At 33.8% G+C, this 14,844-nt stretch overlaps 1 protein-coding gene across 2 annotated transcripts in view; it reads left to right on the forward strand.

Moving 5' to 3' along the window:
- The window catches only part of LOC149487646 (uncharacterized), a 49,600-nt gene continuing 34,756 nt past the window's right edge, over window positions 1–14,844 (forward strand). For both annotated transcript variants that reach the window (XM_089696213.1, XM_089696214.1), the window contains exon 1: window positions 1–239. The gene's annotated coding sequence lies outside the window, so the exon portion shown is untranslated. The remainder of the gene's footprint in view (window positions 240–14,844) is intronic.

Genomic DNA, 14,844 nt, shown 5'->3' on the forward strand with positions numbered 1-14,844 from the left:
GTTGCGAGCGGAGCGCATGTCCCTCGTCCCTCTCCCCGACTACACACGATCGCGTTTTACACACCGAAAATTAATAACAATCGGAGCTTGTGTTCTGTGATCCGAACTGGATTTTCGGCGTACTAGTGCTGCTGTGGATTATTCGTACAAGTGACTGTTGAGCTATTTTGAAACAAATTCAATTTCGAAGCACATGAATGGACTTTAACTTAAATTGCATCTGATATTCCGAGAATAAGGTATGTTGTAGATTTTCTGACTGAGAACATATTGAAAACATTTCCCTGTACATTATGAAACATGAAAACATTTATGCGGTTTTATTTAAATTGAAAAACAGCGAATGTTATTATTTTAAAAAGTCGTGAGAAAGCTTATAATCGAAAGCATAGAGTCGCGCACTTAAATTACCCATTTTTCATACTTAGCAAATTTCCTTCAATACAAAACAAAACAAAAGTTTTTAAAGTATTGTAGGTACGGTCGTTAATAAATTAGTTGAGACAGGATACACGATACGGAGAAAGTTGGGAAACGTATTCAAAGTGAGCTTTCAAGAGCAGTTTGATTAATGGGATATTAAGTTATAGGGACGTATCGCGAATGTGACGTATGAAATATTTATTGGCGTATCTTTTTCGTGTTGAAACATTAGATCCCGGTCAGTGAACGGGTCCGGTGAAGCGAGGCATGCGTGGAATTTCCACTTTACGGGCATCGCTCTACGTTGAGTCGCCTTGAGATCCTTTACCAAAACATCTATTACTTGACTTTCATATATAAAGTACCTTTTATTTTGGAACTGAATCATTGCTTACAGTTTTTTTGGACGTTTAAAGTTAGCGAATAAGATCCTTGATATTCATTATTCAGTAGCATAGTAGCAATAGTTAATTGATACTATCGCAATTCGCAACTATAATATTTATACTAGTAATATTTCTAGGCATCTTATTATTTTCTCTATAAGTTCTCTGTATTGTATGTTATTAAGTTACAAAGTTTCAGAGAGTTTCTAAGAAACTGTGTGTGTGTATGTTGAATGTTCAAAACATTGACATAAAGGTAAAGCATTGTTCGGTATTAAGTCTACATCAAAGATGAATACGAATGTAAATATGTGGAAAATATAATAAGATCTCCTTTGAAGAGGAAATTTTTTGGTATAATTATTGTTTATTATTTCAAAGAATATTTGAAGGAATCGTTCAATCTCTTCGTCCTTCGAGTATCTTATTTTATGTGAGTAAATTACTGTGTCAGATTCCTTTCACGGGAGTTTTTCAAGCAAAAAGCCTTTAGATGTGTATCATATTATCTGCTGACGACGTCTTGTGAGGCCGGCTTCTGTTCAACATTTCTTGCGTTCTGGGTTAGAAATTATCGTGGAAATTTTGGCAGACTCGTGATTTTTTATTTCAGCTGAAGTATTGAATATTTCCTCTAATCCAATTAGGAGCAGAGTTCGATTAAAATGAAGGCTTCTATAGATTTTTTAGGAACAACTAAGTAGTTGTTTATTTGATTCAAAGTTAGTCTCTACAAATAAAAAAAAGCTTTATTCTTTTGAACATTCGCTGTAAGTTTTTTAAATTGCATCTGGAATCTTAGAGTAAAAATTCCAATCATCATTTGGTTCATTAATAAATAGATAAAAATCTTAAATTTTATCAAGGAATTAAATAATGTAAAGTCAAAAGTTAATTGCAATATTGTATTATAAAATAAAACCTTTCTAGTTAACGATATGTAATTGGATTCATATGCTAATTGCTTTATGCAAATAATAAAACAAAATTGGTCAATCACATAAAAACATCCTTACACTTGAATTATGACTAACGTAACTCTAAACCAATTTTTTGTATCACTGACCATCAAAACATTGACGTTAATTGAGGGCGAAATGCTGGACATCAGTTTAAAATGCCGACAGTATAGCAATTCGTATACTATTACTACCAATTAGTCGGATCTTGGCGGCTTACTTTGATAGCCAGTAGAAATAAACAGAAAATTGATCTCCGACCGCCCTGGCGAAGGGACATTGGTCGAATACTTACAACCGTTTTCTTTAATCGATTTCACCTGACCATCCAACCAGTTTTAACTAATGAAAAGTATGAACGATTTAACAAATACGTGTGATTACTCAAGAATTTATTGTATGCCATTCCACGAATAATATATTCGTCATTTTATTAGCCTATATTTTGATCTTAGTTGAAATCAAACGTTACCTTATTATTTAACGAATCAATTAGTTGCCGACTTATGTTTGTACTCAGCATGAATTATGGATTCAGGATTGGGAGACGTAACTACAGATATAGCTTTGATTAAAACTAGGTTTATTCGGATTAAATTATGCTAATTAAGCTGAGTAATATTTTTGTGTTTGAAACTGAAATTAAGGAAAATATTTATTTAAGACAATGTAATTTGTAAGTTTAGAAATTAATACACAATTTAAAATGATTGTAGATAGAATCTACAAAAACTAATACTCGTTTGAGAATGCCGCTATCTCAATGTCGCAACTTTTGAAACCCACTTGAAAAATCGTACATGCTAATGCTGTGGTACACCTGCCCATAAATCTCTATTTTTTACTATGAAAAATAGGCGTATAGTTAAAAGGCTAAACGAATGTTTTACTCGCAAGCTTTAAGTATATAACTGTATTTAAACTGTAAACCTTTAAAGTTTATTATACAACTAATAAAATTTCAAGGATATCCCATACATCAAAATTGCTTAGGTTTTGAGAAATAATATAAAGTTAAAAGTCATTTAAACACAAAGCAGGAACCATAAAAAAGTTACAAGCTTTTTTGCGCAGTCGTGGAAAGAAAGAAAGCTCTGTATTTAAGAAAATACATAAAGTGCCAGTAAAAATTTCAATAAGCCGATTAAAAAAAATTGAAAAGAGATTTTTATTTAACCATTGGTGTTTGACCTAACGCAGTTCCCATGTAATCCTCATTCCGCGAAAAGGCGTTAAAAGTTCGCCAACAAACTTGGAAGTTTCTTACATTCATAAACATTTTACTTTGCCAAGTCTCGGTACTGTCCGCTTAATATTTTACACTTAAATGTTGCCAATGTTTCTTTTTGTAATGCTTTATTTCTACAAACGCTTTAAAATATTAAATGATGACAACGTTCAATTTTACAAATGCTTTTTTGGTATTACGAAAGCTCAATCGGAAGACATCGTTCGGTACTTTATTACTATCATTTTTGTTTTGAAGATTTTTATGTATTGTACTTTTTTAATTAATTAATATGAAGTTATACACTTACAACATGACGTTGTTACAAATACTTAAATACTTACATAAATCCTTAAAAAAACAATAGTAGTTGCATTATAAAATTTATTGGAAATATTACCTCACAATACTAAATTAGTCTCTACTACATTGAAGGGTGTATAGTTAATGTCAGCAATGTATAAAGCAAATAATGAAGAAAAATTATAGAATACGTCAAATTATATTGGCAGGTAATGAATACACAGCGGATACGTGTGTCCATGAATAAGTTATATGATGACTGCTATGTAAACTCTAGAGTCAGTTGAAAGAAACCTTTTTGCGAGTAAAGCATCAAATAATATCCCAATATAAAAACTACTTGTTCATTTCTTTTTATTCGCTTCCCTTTTAGAGTTTCAAAAATGCGTAAATAATAAAAATATGATGAAGGGTTCTTGACTTAAAAAATCGTGTTTTATTGTAGTATTTGTGTGTTCGATTTTGCGGTAAATTTTGCATAATAATAAAAATAAATTTCGTTTTTAATTCTTTGAAATGTTGACTAATAAATAATGTATTGTATACTTTGTTATAGGCTCTATATTTTTAAGTTAATGTTGATATAGATTCCGTATCAGATGAAACAACTATCAGAACAAATGTTAAGTGCTGTGTAAATAATCTGATACGATATGTTCTAACCGGTTCAATATATAAATGGGTTGCAACGTTAGCTAAACGCACCGAAGGGTTTCTATCACAGCATACATTATAGCACATTATAACTCATTCGAGCTCTAGCATACGATGTAGGTTATACCGACGTCACATTTCCCACGGTGGAAATGAGCTTTTCTACCTATTTAAGTCACACACGTTTTTATAGGGTATTTAGTTGATTGGTAGAATAATTGGTTATTGTTTTTTAAATAGATACTTTTGTTGTTATATTACGTATTTATTTATATGTTGTTTAATATGTTATTATTTATAAATATGTGCATATGAAAAGGAGAGGTGTTAAAAAAGACCTTCGCGTTTTTTCGCTGACATGAATTATTATTTTAGAATTAGGTATTAGAAACTGCTTTTCAATGCCATAAAATGTTTTGCATTATTTAATACATTTGGCGTACCTGCGGGCTGCGACGAAATAAAATTATTGATCGATAAAGGTAGAAACATTATTTCTGGTCATACATCGTCTAAACGAAAATTGTTCATTCAATATAGAACCGGTAATTGCTTTGGGATAAATCGCTGAAATTATTTTTGGACAGAAACAATTGAATAATCGACGTTTATCCCTTCATCGTATGGGTAGAGCCGATACGTCAGGGTTAAGAGTTGGCGATCAATATTCAATATCCGGAGAGAATTCGCTTCTTCCGATCTCCGTTGTACATATATGTACTTGTTATTATCCGGATACTCGGCTTTTGGTTTGATTTGTAATGATTGAATAGTTCAATAACGCTTCAATGAAGCAATGGTTTATTTTGGTAACCGCGCAGACAAATTTATTTTAACTAAAGTGCATATCGCCACGGACAATAAATACTATACTAGTATCGCTTATACATATTATGAAACGACTACATTAATAAGTAATAATTTTAAGTAATGGATACCTTCATGATTAAAATACAATGATTTTAAATAAACATTCATCAGTTAGTTTCGTATCAAATTCAGATTTAGCTAAAACTACTGAAGCGAAAAATTCGAAACCAAAATGAGTTACGGTCTGGCAAATCCACCTGTTAGATATTTACGTAGCTACAGATTAAATAAACTCTTAAATTTTATTTATAAAATAACGGCATCTCATTGGAGATAATAGAGACCATATGAGATAGAGCGCTATTTTCAGAAAAAAATATAGTAAAATTAGTACAAAAAATATTATTTTGATTAAATCAAAAAGAGGAATGATATTATTCGTAAAATCATTTAATATAATTTGATAATGTATTTAATGAATTTGATATTTTAAACGATGGTTTTTTAAATTTAACACAGAACATTTAAATACGTGGGTCAATGAATTATCACCCAATTAATCTTCATGGTTATTGTAATGGCCTGTAGGTACTCATGTTTCCTTGTATCTGTAATAAGTTATGATGCCTTGGTATTGTGGTTAACACGTGAGTGTAAAAGCAAGGGGTTTGATTCCTTGTGCAAAAAATGTATTGTTAAGGTACGCGAAGTTGATCGCTTTCTTATTCGATTAGAATATTGATCAGTAAAACAGAAATGAATTAAAGCTATGCACTAAAAAGCACGGGAAATATATTTTTCATGTGTTTGAGCTTAATTTTTACAGATATTTAAATCCATTTTAAGTAAAACATTTATTTGATAATGTTGTAAGTCGTCAAAATTGTGGTCATCAATTAGCTTTATAGTAATCACAGAAAAAAATCAATCTTGATGTTATATCAATGTTAATTAGGAATAACACACTTTCTTATTAAAACTCTTCTACCGTAGTTAACATTTTCATAGATATAACCTAAGGATAACATGTACTACAGCGTGAACACTGTTAGTTAAGTTGTTTCTGGTAATTATAGTTCCTAGATCGCTTCAATTGATTTTCGCTTCGCGTGCGTTTTCACGGGATTTGCAAATGTTTGTTTTATTTTGCTTTGCTGTTTAATGGATATTACGTTCAAGTGGTTTCGTGCTTTGCAATCAGCCTTTTAATCATAGGGACAATTTAGCGCCTAGCCGAGAAACATAGACCGGAGAAAACAGCTGTATATTGAACTGATTTTTAGTAATGTACTTACTCTTATTTGTGTTTTAAGATAACGCGAATGTATCGTATTTTAGTGCTTTTTTCGAAGCTTTTATAAAAAAAACCTTTAAGAGAATTTAGTATTTTATAATGAACATAGCTTTATGAGTAATAACTAATAACTTAGTTATAGATAGGTATTAATAGCAATAATATTTACAACAGTCGTGGTCACGATTGTCGGATCGTAGTCAGGATATTCGTGTTGAACTTGAAGCGCATGTCTTGATTCAATATTATTAATGAATAACTAAATATTAATTCTTCCTATAAAAAGGGTTCCAGTATAATCATATTAAAATGATACTTAAAAGGACTTGAATATTTAATCCCTTTAATCCTTTTATTTGAAATTTGATATTAGTCTACAGAGTACAGACAATCAAAATTTATCTCGGTTTTAAAAATGGGTTCGATGTCCTTGCGATCCCATCTCAGCCCGTCCGACCGCGCCGCAGGTGCATCGCGAACACCTGCCGACCCGCCAACTTACCATAAAATGCGACTCTAACTACCCCGACGGAAACAATGCGCTATCCCGCTCACACCCTCACAGCTAACCGAGACAACGTCACAATCACGACCGGCAAACTCAATATACGGCCAAGGAACGCAGCCGAAGGAATATCGCTTTTTATGAACGCAAAAACTATCGGAATCTCAAGTCTGCGTCAGCGGCTGTAATCACCCGGCCCGGACTTAAAACAATATCCCTGCTTATTTCATCGGGCAGGTGCTTATAAAGAACCCATCTTTTTCTTCGAAATTCTGATTTTTCACCCGCTTGCATTGCCCCTAGCGTTTATCGTGTTTGAAGAGTTTTATTTTTCTTCTGTCTACGGTTCGTCTTGCGTCTGTAGCGGTGTTTGCTTTGAGTTTAGATTGGATTTTTCTTTTAACTCGAAGGATCCCAATGCTCTTGGCTATTGAAAGTTTTAGCGGGAAATCCTAACATTTTCGAAATTTAAAAATTTAAACATGCGAACTGTGTTCTTTGAATGAGTTTGAATGTATACAAAAAGATGTAGCGATGCAATTAAATGAGCAATTTCGACTGGTAATAAAAAAACGGTCCAAGTCATTGTCAGAAATTAATAGACACTCAAATGGAACGCAATATCAAAACAACGAATCAATAAGCAAAGGCTATTCAAAGAATAACGGTACGCTGTTTATAATCTGGAACATTTATTATTCGTGCAATTAAGCGCTTTTGTCCCTTTCAAAAATGTATAAAATACAGTTGAAATAATCTACATCTGTGTGGTTTAAATTTTTAACATAACGTATTTGTTTAATTTTACGGAGGCGTATCTAATAGAGTTAATATGGCATGTTATTTAACATTTTGAACATATTTTATTACGTATTTCAACATAAATAAGCTACATACAAAATTTGGCATGACAAGCGTTCATTTCATTCATACAGGGAGGGCGGAAGTTATGTTACGTTCTGAATATGAACCCCACAAAAGCGGCAAATTTTAAAAGTCATGCCTGGGTACTTGGAACAATACGTCTTAATTAAATGTTCACCGTCAGACGTGCACCGTTCTACATACCATATAATTATATAATTATAAGCGTTACCGAGGCATTCGATCAATAAAGCCGACACAGTTCTAGATTTGCTGAAGTAGTGGAATCAAAAGGACTTTGCAGGTGCAGACATATAAATAAAGAATGAGCGCGGCTTAACGACGTCGTATAAAGCGAAAGAGGACCAGATTAAAATAAATGTTACCAACGGGACGGCCACAGAGCAGTTCCAACGATGTAGAACATTAACACTCGGTAGTGCGGTTCCTAAAGCAAATATGTCTTGTACAAATGGTATTATAAACGCTATGTAGTGACTTTCGTATAACAGTTTTGTCCATATTCATGCAAAGAACTTTTAGCTTCAAAGCACAATGGCATTAACTAATTGGTTCCATTAGCAAATACGACAATGTACAATTTGAATTTATTGCATTGAAATCTCCTTAAGTTGAAAGCCAAGATATTTATCGTTTAATTATATTTTGTAATTGCAGTGGGATAAATCCGAACGTCGGTAGTTCACGGAGAATTTACGATGGCATATCACGCCAACAATAGGCCGCCTGCAGTCTTGTAACTAAAGTCAGATCTTAGAGCATTCGTTTTGGTTTCACCACGTTCCTCTCAGTCTAGACGTAATATTTTCCAAGGCACTATAATAGGCAGAGACGTATCGCCTTGTGTTTCTATTACGTTCTAACGAAGGAGCTCGCAAGAAACGTTATGCATCAGGGGGTGCAAAGACAAGTCATTGTGCATTTTTTGCGAAAGAAAATTTCTATCAAAGAAGCATCGCTAATTATGTTGTCAAAGGTATAAATCTTTGACAACAGAGGCAGTGTAGACCTAGAAATAACGGTACCTGTAAGCATAATCTTATAACAAACGCTCCGAAATTCGTCTTTAAACGACGCAATATACTGAATTTCGAACAAAATATTGCCCTCCATTTCCAATTCCAGTGAGAATGTTGCTGCAGCGGCGCCCCGCTCCTTAATATTCACGAAGCGGCCGCGCGCGGTAGGTGTATTTAATTTGAATTATCTCCAACTGACTGACAGAATGTCTAAACGAACTCAGAAAAAACAATAGCTAAGGGTAACGTAAAAAGTATCAAAGGAACTGCCAGATCTGCGGTGAATATTAAAAAAACTTTGCGATTTATCATGTCAAAGCACCGCACATGAATCGCAAATATAAAGCACCCAAGCGATTAAAAGAAAGATTTCGGACAGGATGACAGAAGCACGTGATTTTGTGAAATAAAGCTGCTCGTATGAACGGATATTATAACATCGTGATGGGAAGAGCTGGCGCTTTAATGCATACAAATTAAGGTGTTTATGTTTAGTCCCGAATAAATTATTATTTAATAGAAAATGTACCTTACATGATTTATTGCTTCTAATCGAATATAATCGCTTACAATTTATTGAAACAATGGACAAAAAACATAACCAACTTAAGTTTTAAAGGGCAGTGAGATTATAAGAGTGACTATTGGAATTAAACGGATCATTACAACAAAGGCGGTTAACGAAGTATCTTCCCCTAGTATTCGCCTCATAACGGAAAGGCTCAGTTTCTCCGAATAAGACTGTCGACCGCAATCATTAACGCAGTACTGTCGTTAGCAGAAGACGATTTGGTGTCTACATTTAATTACGGTCTCTAGGGTAATGATCGTATCGAACATTTTATCCCCTTATATTACTTGGGTTACAAACTAAAACAAACTAGTTATTGTAGTCCGGTTGTTTATGGTACTAATAAAAGAACAGCATCTTTAAGCGCGTGTGGTTTCGTGTGACGGTACACCTTGCTCCGTATCTAATCTAGTCTCAAGTACTTTTCTAAATATAGAGCGGAATTGCGAGATGATTGCACCGTGAGCGAGTTTGCGGTTTGTTTGCAGGCTGCGGTTGTGTACTTTTTATCCACACCTGCGGTTAGCATCAGTTAGGTGACACATAGTTGTTCAACCGCACTCTAAATCCAAAAAGATTACTTTATTTTCATTACTTTCTTGGCAATTTGAGATGCATATCAATAAGTTGTTTATAGCAATGACGATGACCTGCTTAGATGTGAAGATAAGTAAGTACGTACGACTGTATCTATTAACCTTTTGTAAAACTAATGCCAAATTTGTAAAGTTCTGTCGTAAATCATTAGTGTCAAACACGCTCCGTACTCTTAACAAACAGTGTCGAATTTGACGCCTTCATCTATAACTTTAAGCAACTCAATAGGCTGCCATTCAGAAAGTTTTCGGTAAACATAACGTGGAATTAGCCATAAATTCCAATGAAAAATAACGCTCCCGTGATAGATATTAAAGCTAACAATAGAAATACGGAGACATCGTTCTATGAAGATGTTCACTTGGACGTTTTGTTAGGTACAACAATAGCTTTATTTAACATCGAGCCCACGCTGCCCACACGCCTCGCCTAATGGACAGAATTGTATGAAGATGTAAAAATGAATAAGCTCACTTTATAAAGGGCCAATGATTTCTCAGGCGGCTGCATCGGGGCTATTGTACAGATTTTTTTAGTATATCGAAGAGTCATAATGGGGTAGGTGTCAGTCGTGGGTAGGGCAGGTGTAGAGGCCGGTCGAGGGATAAAAATGCTCATAATTTCATTCTGCAGCTGCCCGTCAAGCGTCGATGCGAGTTCGGACCGCGTCGTCCTTTTGTAATTCGAATTCCAGAAAAATATAACCGACAGTCATTATATCTAATTCAAGTTCGGTTACGCTCTGCGTGTGTCGTAATTAAGAGATATTTTCTTGCGTAACGCCGAATTATCTTAGTTGTATTATTAATGTATGTATACTAACGTCTTTGGAAAGCTTTTGACGTGCGTAATTTATGTTTCACCTTTCGATCAATATTATGTACTTTATTTGATTGGGAAATATTATAATAAGTCAGTTGTAAGTAATGAATATGGTTCTTGCAAATTTACTACCTATTTGTAATAAATAGAAGTAAATAACGATTTTATTAAGAAGGTCTCGTTAAATTGTGTATTTTCATTGCACCTCATTTAAATAAAAATAATAATAGTTGTTACCATTTTTATCATTATAAAACCAATAACAATATCGTCTACTCAAAGCTGTTTCCAAAAGATTTTAAATTAAATACCTCCAGAATGCGTCTTTCCAAACTATACAAGGCCAGTACGCAACGGTGTGAAACTAATCACGTATAGTTTGGAAATAACTTTTTTACAAAGTTCTTCCAATCTATACAACAGCAGTACGCAAATACTTGCAAATACTCGCGTATACTTTGTAGTGAAGTAAGTAAGAATAGCGCTCCAAAACATACATCGCCAGTACGCATGCGGACTAATCGTGTATGTTTCGGAGTAAGCGCGGCGTCTCTCCATTGCTCGCGTTTATATTATTGTATTGCTGTTTTGAAATCTATTATTAAAATGCATGTGTATTGTGTATATAATGTTGCGTACTGATCGTATATTTTTTGTATCGAGGATGCTTGTGTCTTCGTTCCCGACTATACTGCACGACTTACAATTGACAATAGTGCTAAAATGTAAGAATCTAATAAGTCCAGAAGAAGACGGTTGCGAGGCGACGGAGCCCCGCTTCGCGGGGCTCCTATTTTTGTGTAGTTAAAAAAAACACGAACCTAACCTAACCCATAGGTAACCCTTATATCTGTTATCTATTTATTTTTCTAAGCTTACCTAATAATATTTTTATTCCATATTTTACTGAATCAATCAAAAAGAATAAAAGTAGATAGATATAGCTGTACAAGTCATTGATTGTCTATATATTTATTATTTCGCTCAAGCGTAAGTGGTGTTAGCTATATTTAGTTATACATATTTTGCGTACTGATCGTGTATAGTTTGGTACGAAGCAGCAAGCATCCGCTTTACAAAGTATACACGATCAGTACGCAAAATTCGTGTATATATTGTAATAACAAACTTAAAAACAGCATTACAAAGTATACACGAGCAGTTTCCTATGGTTGCGTTCTGGCTATGTATAGTTTGGAAATACGCCTCCAGAATACATTCTTTCATGTCATAATTATGTTAATTACTAATAACAATGTCTTCTGTCTACAGTGTCGTATACTCACACATTCGTAATCTCGTCGTTTCAATTAAACGCGCCCACGTACACATAAAGTATACAGCTTTCTACCCCGATCAATTTGCTTTATCTATCGTTGCTCCTTATCAACGAATAAAGTATTTACAGCATAATAAAAGTCGTCCCCCAAATAATAAGTCTCATAACTTGATAATGAACGATTTCCCAACGTTGGAACTCGGACCATTGGTCTTCCAGGTTTATCATCTTATTCAATGCCGGATACTTCGTGTAATTAATTAATAGCTTCGGTATTTTAATTTGTTTATATTATGCATTCGTTTTAAGATATCGCTGTTTATTGTTCGAACGCTTTTAAGGAAGTGAGTGTGATTAGAAAGCTTTTGTTTACAGATTAATTTCCTTTGAATATTTATAATTGTGTTTTGGATTCCGCTTGACGCTGACGCAGACGTGGTAAATATTTGTTTTGTGTTTATTTATGAATAAGTACATGTTAAGTTTGAATATACACGATGATAATTTATTGAATACGGTTTATAACGAGCAACACAAACACTGTCTATTAAATGTGCAAAATATAGAGAAGTAACTAGAATATTGTAAATTGTGATTCAAAATTTACACCGATAAATGCGAGTTTATCTTAATAGAAGTAGGCAGTGCATTTCACGAGGCAGTAGGCGTTGCAGCCCCGAGTCGGACGAGGGTGGCCTACAATCTAATGCGCTTTGTTTGCTGAACGTTTCCTGCCTCGCAAACTATTCAAACTATTATGAAAGGTTAATTTCATGTAAATATGAAATAACGACCGGCCCACTCCCGGTTCTATTTCCATTATGACAATAAAAGGCCGTGTAGGAAGATATCCGAGCTACCGTCATGATACATTTAACGCTTCTCGTAATATGTCTCATAAATTATGAACATGTATTTTGCAAATATCTGTATCGCGTAATTATTGAGACAGTTTCATGATTATTTATTTATGAATCAGATACGTATTTGGCAAACTCAGCTTATATTAATCTATTCATAAAACCGATTCTATATAATACGTAGGTTCATTGAATGTTAAACATGAAAGATAATAATTATTCGTAAACGTTTCGTGTGTATCATAACCAAACATTTCCTTTCTTAATACTTTAAACGGGCACGGGAATATCTCATAAACCATCTATAATTTATGCGAAGAATTTATTCCGAGTCACTCCATAATTGTAAACACATTTAAAATTCTATGTTTATTCAAATAATCTCGCTCATAATCTAAGCTCAGTACATTCATAAAGCTGATCACGCCGGGTTCTAAAGAGTAATCGCGTTAGACTTTAGAAATTGTATGTTAATATGTGGACACCTGCTGAATATATTTGTGTATTTGTTAGCCTACAGCGTGTTTGTGAACGCCTTAGGAAAGCGCTTTACTGTATGCACACTGCTCCGCACTATGTCAACTTATAAGATGGTGTTATGCAAATGACTGTAGAGTGGGCTGTGTAAAGAATCTATTAATTTGTAAATGGATTTATGCTTCATACGTTTGAATTGTAATCGGCTTGTTACTTCATAATATTTTATACTTCGAGGCGTATTTAAAATGCAAATGTATTTAGAATTATCAAATTAGCGTCTATTACATTCAAAATTACATTATAAGATACGTTAGACATAATTCTTCAACAATATATTACAAACAGATAATTTCTTAGAGCCAAGTTGGTAACATGGGAATGAAATACACAGAGCTCATTTTAACTCACATCTAAATTGAATAATTTCAGCGTCAAAGCTTTGCTTGACAAAATAAGTAACAAGAATGTTCGTGTTCAACACTCATAATGTAATAAAATACATTCATTATCTCATATGAAACCTACAATCTCGTTAAGTAAGAGTAAGACGGGTTGATACAGCTTTAATGATATTGACAAGGTTTTTATCATTCATTTCTATCTACGGGTTTTTAAAGTACCCACACGATACGGCGATTATGGAATCTGAGAAAAAAAAATAAGTTATCGTCACTGTCAGTAATACTAATCTCGCATCTCGACAAACGTCCGGACAGCGACGTTTCGTAATCGTCACTGGTCGAATTATTAGCCGTTAATGCAGTGTCGTAATGTTTTAGTGGTTTACAACCGGCTATCAATGCTCGGATCGTTTCGGAATGGTATGTGAATTAAATTTAGTATAAAAGTATATTGAGCCTATATTGAACTTCTATTCATGTGTAAAGAAGATTTAGTTTAGAACTATCATCACGTCAGATGATAGGTAGATATTAATGGTAATTAGCATTTCTGCAAATTAGTAATCGATACTTATTAAACACTCGCTTATATTCAAACGCTTTGAGCCATTTAATTTAATTAAAAGTTATTTAAGTGATCTTAGAATTAATCTAGATAGAACAGTTCTCTAGTATTTGCGAATTAATTATAGTGAGCTCGGCGAGTCATTATTGGAAAACAATTAAGCTGATTCTAAAGCGATTCTTTTGCCCTAATAGTTTCTCTAAAAGATCACGGGGTCACATGTTTCGATTTGAATTAAAATACGCTTCCCGGAAATCGGCTAAAATTGGTAACATTCCATATGAAGTTGATAATTACAGACGCCATTAAAAGAAAGTGTGCTCAGAGATGATAGTCGCTGCTGACTGGTCATATTAAACAAAGTCCGATTGCTTCAATTACAACGGCACTTTACATATGTAGCGCATTGAACCCTACAATTTGTCGGTAGTGATACCTTACAATAAATTTGACTTACCGTTAAGAACTGCAGTTGACTAGATATAAATCTATTATTAATATTCGGTCAGTGCCGACGGACAGATCTATAAATGATGAGTTTCATTTCAGATAAGATCCTATCGTATATCAGTGATTGATGGGTCCCGCTCGTTATTAAGTAATTCTATTACGACGCCTTATTGTTTTCTTCTCTTATTAGCATATCGTGCTCGGATAATGTAACAGATGAACTTTTAATTATCATGTAGCCATATTTGAATTTTAAGCAGATCCCGCACCGCTTATATTATGTTCAATAGGTATGTAGCGACAAGGCGGTTTAATTATGTACTTGGTTGCCATGTGAGATGTATTTTTAATGT

This window comes from Colias philodice, chromosome 6 (genome assembly GCF_061535455.1).
Source record: "Colias philodice isolate Cphi_HAF_F1 chromosome 6, ilColPhil1 Martin Lab GWU primary, whole genome shotgun sequence".
NCBI lineage: Eukaryota > Metazoa > Arthropoda > Insecta > Lepidoptera > Pieridae > Colias > Colias philodice.